The sequence below is a fragment of the Nestor notabilis genome, unplaced genomic scaffold (assembly GCF_000696875.1).
Source record: "Nestor notabilis isolate BGI_N333 unplaced genomic scaffold, ASM69687v1 scaffold9177, whole genome shotgun sequence".
Lineage (NCBI taxonomy): Eukaryota > Metazoa > Chordata > Aves > Psittaciformes > Psittacidae > Nestor > Nestor notabilis.
In genome coordinates, this window is record NW_009936880.1 from 1 (window position 1) to 11,817 (window position 11,817).

Below are 11,817 nucleotides of genomic sequence, written 5' to 3' on the forward strand. Positions count from 1 at the left end.
TTTTCCTAATATCCAATCTAAACCTCCCCTCTTTAGGGTGCCCCAAGGGCCGTGTTTTCTCCCGGGAGGCCAGGCCTGCAGGGTGAGGTCACTTGTCCCCTCGGGAGGGCTCTATTTAAGGCTCAGGCATTCAGACAAGGCAGGTGGTGGGTGCTGGCCCAGAGGTGCTCCAGTTCAAAGCCTGAGGTGAGGTGTTGGAGGCTTTACACACACCCTTTAGGTGCCCAGGTTCATCACCTTTGTATTATAGGTCTGTGGTGGGGGACATGCTTAGACGTGAGATCCTGCCTTGCCCCTTGGTTGAGGCTACCCCACTGAGTGGGTAGCAAAGACCCAGCTACAGTCCCCAGAGAACCAGCAAATACTGTATTATTTCATCTAATGAAAAAGGATTCCTGAAAATGACTGTGTTGTGGAATGAAATTTAATACTGTTTTCCAGAGATGCTCCCCCTCCCCCCAGGTCTGTAATATCTCTTTGGCCATTAACCACTAATGCAGAAAGTGTTCGGCTGCAGCAATGAGCCTGTTCTGGGTGAGGCTCTGTATGGAGTTGTGTACAGGACTATCTTCTTGGCACACCTTTTTGTTATACTGGTGACTTCATTATGGTAGAACAATAACGGTGCTAATACTTAATTAGTGGAAAAAAAATATTACTGTGAGAGGAAAAAAATGTGTACAGGGATAAGGAAAAAAGATATATTCACATTCTTGTTCAGTACTGGCTGCAACCATAAGGAGAAGACATAATGGCCAGTTACTTCTGCTAATTTAATCTTTGCTTATTTTGATACAGATCACATCTTCTGGCATTGCTGAATGCACAGTATCATCATCACAATTGCAGGTGCAGTGGTATGATTCTGAAATGAGATCTGCCTTGACCAAAGTCCATCCTTAGTTGCAGCATTTCTACAGTAGTGGGAAGCATATGATTTAAGGCATCTCCAAAGACAAATGTGAAATGCATTTATTGTTTAATAAATTATTTTCTTCAAAGATAAAATTAAGGGTTTTTTTTTTGTTCAGAGTTTAGTTGTATACTGACTTCAGGCTAATGGTAATTGTCAAGTAATTTCAGATGCTCTTATGCATAAAGTATGTAATTTTATTGCATTCTCAACTGGAGAAGAATGAGGCAGCATGAAGTTTTCTCAAGTAAATACTGAGCAAAGTGCGTTACTACATTTCAGTATGTGTTAGTCCATTAAGAAAGAGATTGATGACTTCCTTTCATAACAATAATTTTCATGCATACTTTAAAGTAGTTTCTTCTTTCTCTTAAATATATTGAAATTCGTATATTGTTTTTGTGTTATTATTTGATGAAATGAAATAATGATTTCATTTATAAACCCTAATAATAATTTTATTATCCATAATCACCAATAGATTTTCATTTAGTAAAGTTCATATTGCGTCTTCAAGGGCAGTCATCGTCTTTTGAACATTTGATTTTAATTTGAGTTTGTTTATGGACATATAACTTTTGACTTTTACATTATTATGCAATTTCAAAATTGCTTTTCCTCTTTTTGGTGCACCAAAGAACTTTCTGTCTGTGGACAGTCACTGCTATTAATATATATTATACAGTGTTTCTTTGATCAACAATTCATTGCTCTATGGAGAAAGAAAGTACAGTGGTTCCTTTGTTTCACAGAATCATTGCAGCTGGAAGGGATCTCTGGAAGACGGCTGCTAAAAATATGAGTGTTATGATAGTGATAATTTTCTAGTTTCTGCGTGTATGTTTATCAAGCCTAAAGTAAAGACAATATTCTGCAAAAAAATATTGTAGGCAAGATTGTCTTTGTTATGCAGTAAACCTTTCAGCCTTTCATCACCATAGAAAGGTTTGGGTTGGAAGGAGCCTTAAAGCTCATCTAGTTCCAACTCTCCTGTTATGAGCAAGGACATCTTCCACTAGAGCAGGTTGCTCCAAGCCTCATCCAACCTGGCCTTGAACACTGCCAGGGATGGGGGAGCCACAGCTTCTCTGGGCAACCTGTGCCAGGGCCTCATCACCCACACAAAGAAGAACTTCTTGATAATACCTAATCTAAATCTTCCCTCTTTCATTGTAAAGCCATTCCACCTTGTCCTATCCCTACAGGCCCTTGTAAAAAGCTCCTCATGTTTGTATAATTTTAGGAAAGTGGTAAGATAATCTAGTTTATAATGTTAGCTGTTTGCTTTTAGTTTTGGAAGAGAAAGAACATGGTGTATAGGTGAGTCTAAGGATTATTTGTCAATTTCCATGAAAGTTTGATCATCTTTGGCTAAATTGTGAATTTCTGAGAACACTAGAGTGAGCAAACAGCTGTTGAGTCAGAAAGGAAGTGGAGGAGAACCAAACGGGCCTCAGAAGTGAAGCCAGGATGTTGAGATAAGAAGAGAAGGATGGGGAAATGCCCAGAATGTAAGTACTGGGTGAATGATCATTGTAATAAGTAATAGTATAAAGATGGTGTTTCCTTAATAGCAGTAGCTTTAAGATTACTATAGAATTTCATAAATTTTCATAAACAAAGGGTTCTTTAAACCACTAAGAAAAGCTGTAATAAGTTCTGTAGTTGGGAAAAGAACTACATAAATTTAAGATATTCAAAAGGCATGGTAGATTCTTCATAGCTTGAAAATGAAAATACTGTAGCCTATATATAATTTATGGGCATGACTCAGATGTAACTGTTTGAAATTACTGTATTTAGTCTGTGTTTTATAGGATGTGAAACTTGGTGATCTTAATTCCTGTTTAATTTTATTGTGTGACTTAATTTTCCTGGGATATAATTTTCTACATATCTGCATAAGCAGACATTCAAATAATATCACCCACTGGTTTAAAATCCTTCATGTCCAAAATCTTCTGTAAAAGGCACAAAAATACATTCACAGACAACATAATGAGCCCAGTCTTTGCTGTGGTTCTCTGGAAGCACTGTGTCTCTAACTGCCCATCTTGCTGTTGGAAAAGCCCTGAAGAGTTGCAGAATATTATCTGGAATAAAGTTGTGATTTTAGATGACAGTCAGACAGATTCAAGTCCAGGTTGGACAGAGCCTTGGACAACATGGATCTGGTGTGAGGAGTCCCTGCCTATGGCAGATGGGGTTGGAACTAGACGATCTTAAGGTCCTTTCCAACCCAAACCATTCTATGATTCTATGATTTTTTTTATTATTTTTTTTCACTGTTTACAATTAGGAAATGAATTTACAATAATTCTGGTTTTGACTGCTGTATAAGGAGTTAGTTTCTGCACTGGCACAGAGGAGTGAGAGAGTTACTGGAGTTGCTAAGGCAGCTGGCATGTCTCAGTGTGTTACAACTGGTCTATGTATGAGCAAGGGGACCATCAGAAAGATGACTATACATTCTTAATGACTGCCATTTCACAGAATCACAGACTGGTTTGGGTTAGAAGGGACCTTAAAGACCAGCTGGTTCCAACACCCTGCCACAGGCAGGGACACCTTCCACTAGACCAGGTTGCTCAAAGCCCCGTCCAACCTGGCCTTGAACACTGCCAGGGATGGGGCAGCCACAGCTCTCTGTGCACCCTGTGCAGTGTCTCATCACCCTCACGGTAAAGAATTTTTTGCTAATATCTAATCTAAATCTCCCCTCTGTCAGTTTAAAGCCATTCCCCTTGTCCTATCCCTACATGCCCTTGTAAGAAGTCCCTCTCCAGCTTTCTTGTTAGCCCCTTTAGGTACTGAAGCTGCTCTCCGGTCTCCCCAGAACGTTCTCTTCTCCTGACTGAGCAAGCTACTTATTGCATGCAAGTAGGAGATATGGAACCAGTGTGGTGGCAACTGAAAGCAAAGGAAGAAACAAAATTTCCCAGCCATTTTGATAAACCAGATACCCCACCTATCTAGAGAGGAGGGACAGACAGCTGAAATCCAGGATGGTTGGGAGAAAGGAGATAAATTATTATTTCAGCATTATCTTGATTTTAAATTTACTTTTTTGCATTACTCTAACTGCAAACTACTTCTGTGCTAGTTCATTAGCATGTATGGTTGGTCAGCTTGCTTAAAATTTGTAAAGCTGTGTGGCATTACATAATATTTATGAGTTGCATTCTTGACATGTTGAAGTTTAGACTTTAATCTTACAGGGAACTACAGTAAGAAGTAGATTTGAAACCAAATGGCTCAATCTTTGCTAATGCCCTTGCATTTGTCATGTCATGGTTGTGTTTGAAGCCATGCAATAAAAGGTGACACTTCAAGAATAAGCTGTGTTAGCAAAATGGCATCAGAAATGCTGTAAATCTCTCGGAGACTATAGTAGCAATATTTTGCATGCTCTTAGCATCTTTTGAGAAATATAAAATGCTTCAAAAATACTAGGACTGTTTTTCAGAGTACTAGGAGGCAACAGATGGGATAACTTGAACTTCAGGCACTGAGCTAATTTTCAGTCTTATTCAGTGTACGTTAGGTCATTAATCAGAAAGCTACTTTGTGTAACAATGCATTTAATGTGTACTTACCATAAAAGCTATTTCCTGTTATTCTGTAAAGCCAATTAGCTATTTTCCAAATACCAAATTTCATATCTGTGTCATTTCTTGTTTCATTGTGCGGCATGAAAAAAAAAGGGAAATGGCAACCACATAAATTATTATCTTAATGAAATCATTATGTGCTTTATATTATTAAATTATTTCCTAAGAGAGATTGGGGTACACCTTTAGTTTATATCAGAGATACTTATTAGACAGAGCCCCTCATTTTTTACTGTGACAGACTCACGTCTTTATATATTTTGTATAATATAATAGTTTCTGTTTGTGTGTTGGTTTTGGTTTTATTATTATTTATTTGATTTATTGTTATTTATTCTGCATTCCAAGTATTTCCTCACTACTTTTCTTTTTGTCTTCTGTTCCATATTATTCTTGTTCCAGGGATATGATATTTTGTAAAAGATGTTCCTGGCATCTCGTCTAGGTCTTGAAACGAAGGGGAATCCTGAAGCTTCTAGGCAGCAGCTGAATCAATTTGGCATGTGAAGGATTCATTTGAATTTGCACTCTAATAAATGTGTGTGCAGTGTGCATTATTTAGAGGTAATGATGGCTCTTAATGTGGTATGTCAGAGGTTATAGTGTTTCCCAAATTGTGGGCATGCCTCTCCCTGTATGTCAGATTAGGTTACAGACAGGAGGGAGGATTGCAAATTCTCTGAAGTTGCAGCTGTGGTAAGCAGAAATCTGCAAATAATTTTCGTTGCAAGTGTATCTGATGCAAATGCTTGAATTACCAAGGAGTATGAAATTTTATTGCTAAGCAATAAACTGCCTCCACTACATAAACTTTTAAGAAATATCAGTTATGAGCTGTAAGCACCAGGCTTCATAACTGTTATACTGCTCTAAATAAGTGTTTTAAAGAATTACAGTCCTATGAAAATCTGCTATCAATTCTCAAACTGTGTACATATGTACACAGAGCTAGGGGGACATTAGGAAGTGAAGGTCTATTTAAACACTAATTGTTTTGAGCATTTGAGAAGGCCACAAATGTTTGCAAGTTGTTTTGGTACTTACTTGTCCATCCTGTTAAATATGTGTGCCCTTTTTTTTTTTGGTCCACATTTGACTAGTTTCCATTTCAGCTTTCATCTGTAAGTCCTTATGATGTGATCAAGTTGGGTATCGCTTGTGAGTATGATGAAATGAAGTGGAAAGTATGATGGAAATTGAGTATGATGGAAAACATCACTGAGTTTGCTGACTGGTTTATCCTGTGCCACATTTTTTGAAGATATTTCCCTGGAAGGCCTGACCAAGATGGTTTTGATTAGCTTGTCTTCCTTTTAAACACACAAGGTGGTTTCCCCAGATGACTAAAGATCTACACACAGACTAGAAAGTGTGCTTAGGTTTTCGTGGTATTCAGCATTAGTGCTTTGACAAATGCAATCACCAGGGAGACCGGATTTCTTCAATTACATCTCTCTGTTCCATGTGGCTGTCCCGTGAAAGGGCAGTTAAAGAGTGATTGCACCAAAAGCAGAACAACTTTCCCAGGCACTGATCAGTGATAATTCTGTTTCAAGCAGAAGCAAGGAAGCTATGTGTTTTACACTCTGAAAATTTGTATATAGCACTGTTGCTCCAGGGCAGTGTGCATTTGATTTGAGAGCTAAAGAGAAAATCAGATTCTTAATGTAGAAAACCTAGAATTTTTTACTGAGAAATTCTGTCTGTCATGGTATCACTTATGCAGGTTTACCAAATTTCAGAAAGTTGCATTAAGGAGGAACTGTTTATTTTTAACTCTAAAGTTGCTTGAAATTTTTTTTAATTGCATGTGGTAGGGAGGCAAAAATAACAGCTGATTTCTGTACATATTGGCTTTTTGCTATGATTATGTTTTTTATTTATTATACCAAAATGAGACAATCTCTGTTCCTGTGGTGTTGCTGTCATTAAGGAAATTAAAAATGCCTGTGCTCTGTCAACATGACTTCCATTCCCTGCTCTCCAGAGACTGAGATTTTTCCTTTAGGAGAGTATTTTGATGTCTGTATTCATACCTATTTGCTGTTATGTGCATAGTTGAATTTTCTATGTTTTGTGGGATTTTCTGTACCTAACAGTGGTTTTCTTTTGCTGATTCCAATGGAGGGTCATCGGCATCACTGTTTATTTCAGAACCACTTGTGGTCAGTGTCAGCTAATGGGCAGGGAACTATATCAGAAGGTACAAACAGCTCTGTAATTAGTTGTGATTTGTCTCTGTGAGAATTTTAATGGAAATTAAACAGTCAAAAAATACTTTATGTCAAATTTAATAGAGTTCATCAGTGGATGACATGATCTAGTTATGTACTGTATGTTTTTGGTTTTGTTTTGTAGGATCCATTTCATGAAAACCTGAAAAGCCTTTCTCAGGCTGGAGTAATTTTTCTTCCAACTATTCTGGTTGAAGTTACTAGATGTTTTTAGTGTATAAGTAAAGTGATGTTGATTTTTCTATTGAGATTTTTGTAAGTGTTTTTATTTTCTCTCTCTAACACACTTTTTAACTCAAATTTTCTGTGCATGAGCGTTGTGTGAATAATAGTGAAGCTATTGAATAGCTCAGTATGCAAATTTCAGAAACATTAGTTCGATAGTGACTTATTTATTTGAAATTTAATTTCAATTCCCTCTTCTATCTGTCTGGTATCTTGTGTCCATCTTGTAATTTTAACCATTTAGAGACACTGTATCGTAAAGATACAGTGCAGCTGTATCCTAAAGGGGGATGTGATGAGAAAGATTGGGTTTTCAATTATCTGAATATCAATATTCTCACATATAGTAAGTGTTCCCTGGTCAGTGACATAAGGTTCCAATCATATAGGAAAAGGAGGCAAATCATGCTGAATTTGTTAGGAAGTTAAACGGCAGTCTCATTCCTATAAATGGGCAAAATAGGAAGAGAAACCTTGTATGAACCCTTCTCCTTCTAAAACAGAGATACCTGTTGTATGTCTATTATCCTACTGAATACAGGAGACACAGATTTCTAGGATTATACCACAGAGTACTTCTCTGCAGATAGAAGCTCACAGATGAAGTGGATGGGTAGAATTTGAGGATGTCTGTCATGCAATGTGCATGAACTGTCAAATGCCTTGTTATCTTTAATAACTGTATTTACCTTACCAGTAATTTAGAGCAGCATCTAGTGTTTCGAGTTATGGCACAGTCACAAGATACATCTAATTATGCAAAAATCTGGTTTTTCAGCTTTTGACATCTGCACATTCTTAGTCATTAAACTAATGGTGATGTACCAATACTACCAAGAAAGAAATGTTTTTCTTGTGCTTTGGCAATAGAAAGGAAAAAGAAGAATGCTATACTTTGCAGTTAATAGAAGAGCCAGATCCATGTCAAGAACACGATGACTAAATTAACAGAGTTAGTAATTTCTATAATGAGCATTTTTATATTTATATTAAACTTCAGGTTTTGTTGTTTGATGCTTGCTTGCTTGGTCTTTTTATACTAAGGATGAAACTGGGAAGAAAGCAATGTTCTTACTCTGAAGTAAGTTTTCTGCCCCCTCCCTGTCCCTTTAAGAAACTTACTTCCTAACTGGAGAAAGTAAACTTCACATAGTAACACAAGAAAAGATACTTGTCTAAATGTTTTGCTCTTAACTGCAAGTCCCAAGGCTTTCTTTTAACAGCCACAAATACAAATCTTGATGTATTCCAATTGTAAATATTACAGTATGCAAAAAAGACAGAAAGAGTTTGAGTTCTGTCTTCACTCCCTGCGCTTCATTTTTCACAGGGACAGACTGATGAAGAAGGCACAGCAGAAAAACATGTTTAGGTAAGGATCTGTTTTGTATTTAGTGATACTAGCTGGTATACCATTATAAATGTGGCTGCTTTTGACTGTAGCAGATATAATGCCATTCTAGAATGATACTTTACTGATCTTTAAAATTCTGCTCTCTTAATTGAACTTGTCTCGAGAACACGCTATTGCTTTCTGGAAGAATAACTTACACTGGAACTTAAAATGGCTTATTGTTGCTTGCATCACAGAACACTTAGCAGTCTATTTCTTTAAAACATCTTTAGTTGTTTCCCTTGCTGATGATACCTATCAAGCAAAGTGTTTGATCACAATTGTTTTTCTCTTTGCATGCATTAAGGCTGCCAGGCTTTTAAGGACAGCATAGTTCCTTCAGTAGAATTCTTTCAGCAAACCCCATAGTAACTCTCTTATCATCAGGAAAGACGATAGAAAATATTTAGAATCTACCCAATAAAGAGTGAAAAAAACATAAAATTAAACAGTAACGGGTTCTGTTGATGTAACTGTAAGAGAAATAACTGTACTTAGCAGTAGGGCTTACCGTTACTGTAAACATGTTACTATCCAATACCTGTTGCTAGCAGGCTTTGTTTATAACTTTTAATTAAATAAATGTAAGTTATTTCAGATACAAGGATAAGTGTTGTGAGTTTTATTTTATTAAAACATGATTTGTATATTTTGATGAAAGAAGAGCATAATGTGATACTGACTGGATTTTGGGCTCTGATCCTGTATATAAGAAACAGTATATTTGACTTTGAGATTTTGTCTTTATAAGGTTTAATGAACATACATTATAGCCTGGGAGTTATACAAAAATAGAAATTAAGTAATAAAACACAGTAATATATAACTCTAATTTCTAACCAAAATCTTTCATTAAAGAGCAAAGTTTGTGCCAATATTTAACGTATGCTGGAAAGTTCAGCTGGTTAAAACCTCAGAATGAAATGTAAAACAGAGCAGCTTTTGTTTTCATATGGTTTTACAAATATATTTCCATCTGAACAAAAGAAACCCTTCTTTGCTTTCAATAAGTATAACCATGATTTCAGCAGAAATAAAATAATTAATATTTAGGTGATTAGTCTTCAAAAGTATCACCCATGCACTTTTCCCTTTTTTACAGCATTCCAGTGAGATCACAAAATTTCATTTACTGCTGTAAGAAGAGCAACCAAGCTCCTCCCTACATCCCTCCCCTGGGCATCCCGATACAAAACAAAACTTTCTGCATGGGAGCTAGCTGGGTATACAGGATGTTCTTTTGTACAGAATGGTGCAGGTGGGAAAATGAAGACTCTCTGTCTCTTTGAAGATACAAGTTAGCTGAAATGAGCAAAAGAAATCAGTGTGAAGGTTTTTTATTTTGAAAGGGATGTTGTAAGTATTTTGGTTTTGCTAAATATTTGTATAATACGAGAAATCTCAATTGCTAATTTACTTAGTTTAAACATATGTATGTTTGATTAAATTAAGCAGAGATGTATGTATGTGACTGTGTGTGTATATATGTGTATAAAATACATGCACACATGTTTTTAAGTCTTAGATGTGGTTTTATTTAAGGTTTAGGTGATACCGATTTCAGTGACACAGATAGCATGTACCTAAGAAAATGTGTCTTTAATGTAGACCTACTCTATTGCCGTAAACATGTAGCTATTCCTGTATTTGACATGTGGCAGTATAACATTCTATTAAACATTAATATATTTCTCAGATTAATTACTGACTATTTTTTTGTCTTACTGTTTTGTTATATGGCCTTATGCTCTCCAATTGGTTTTACTACTATCTAACCCGAGTTATACTTACTTTGACATAGTGGAATTTCTTTACCAACACAAATCTGGAATGTTTTTCTCATAAAAATGCTCGTGAGTGGTATTTTTCTGGATTTTTAGGTAATGCACAGTCTAGCCTGTGGCATGAATTTCTGATTTTGGGGGTATGAGGGAATAGATTTTATTATATTGGTATTGTGAATAACTCTGTATATTACATCTGCTAAAAAACAAAACAAAACAAACAAAGCAACTAAAAAAAGACCCCGCTGACAGATATTTTTCCAAGCAAAAAGGTTTTGTTGGGGCTGGGAGAGTAGGAAGCAAAGAGTAGTGGGCAAAGTGCAAGGTGCAAGAAATGGCCATGTATTTTAGAAACAGCAGTTGTCCAATGGAATGTCCAAGTATGATTTTACAAAGGACTAAAATCTTTAAAATCTGTTGATAATTAATTGTAATTAAATAGAAGAAAATGGTGATGAGAGAGCAGAAGTATTTTCTCTTTATTGAAACTGGGTAGGTTATAACAGTAGCTTTTTGCAAGGCATTGTATAACAGAAAAGAGATAATTCCTACCCTGTTTCATATGGTGCTGTAGTGAGCTGTTTTCTTGGTTTTTCTTAATCCAGGTGAATAGATAAATAGTTGTTCATGTGATACATAAATATTTGAGCTATTTTATTTGATTTTGTGCTTTCAAACAAAGTCCTACCACATGGATACGTTTTTATTCTTTTTTCCCCATATGAAAGAATCTACTAAATGCATATTAAATCCAAACTAAGCAGATAGTTTACCCTTTATTTTTTCAGATCCAGGTGCTCACAGGAAATATTCATGGGGTGGCTATTGACAAGGGAGTGGATAGAAATAATTTGAGACTCAGAATTGATTATAATACAAGCTAGAACTAGTTTGAAACACAAATAAGGACATTTTTCTATTTTTGTTCCTACTAGTTTTCTTATCGTATGCTTGGGAAACTCCTCCTCAAAAAGCATCCCTTACTGACTTTGATAATGTTTTACTGAGCAGTTCTATTTGTTTAAATTACTCTCTTATAGACCGTTGAATATCTTAGTCAATAGTTTGATTCCTGTTACCTTACTGCATTTAAAAGGACCTCTGCATGCTTTTGGGGAGTTCTGAAATTCACATATATGGAACCAAATTAAGGAGTTGCACGTAGGGCTTGAATTTGTATTTTGTCTTTCATTCTAAAAATCTAAATCTGTTAGTTATCATCTCCAGTGATTAGTCATTACCCTAGTGAGCATTTTTTAATTTGTGCCTGGGAAATACTGCATTAATGGACTAATTTTTTGACAGCATTTTGCTGTTCTAGAGCAAATTGTCCTAAAGATAATTTTTCATCTTAAGAAATTTTTATAGATAATTGTGCTACAGTAATGCCTATGCATCCATTTCATTTAATGACTTGTTGTTCATCCCTTTCTAATACTTCGCAGATCACTTGTTCCATAAATTTTATCACTATATCTGGATTTCCTTGGGCTTTGACATAAAAAGATTCTGTGTCATTTTCACAGTACCCAGAGTTAGCCTTAAGCCAGCTAGACTAACTGAAAACCATGGCTAGTTGTACACACTGAATCATAGAATTGAATCATAGAATCCTAGAATATCAGGTTGGAAGGGACCTCAAGGATCTTCCGCTCTC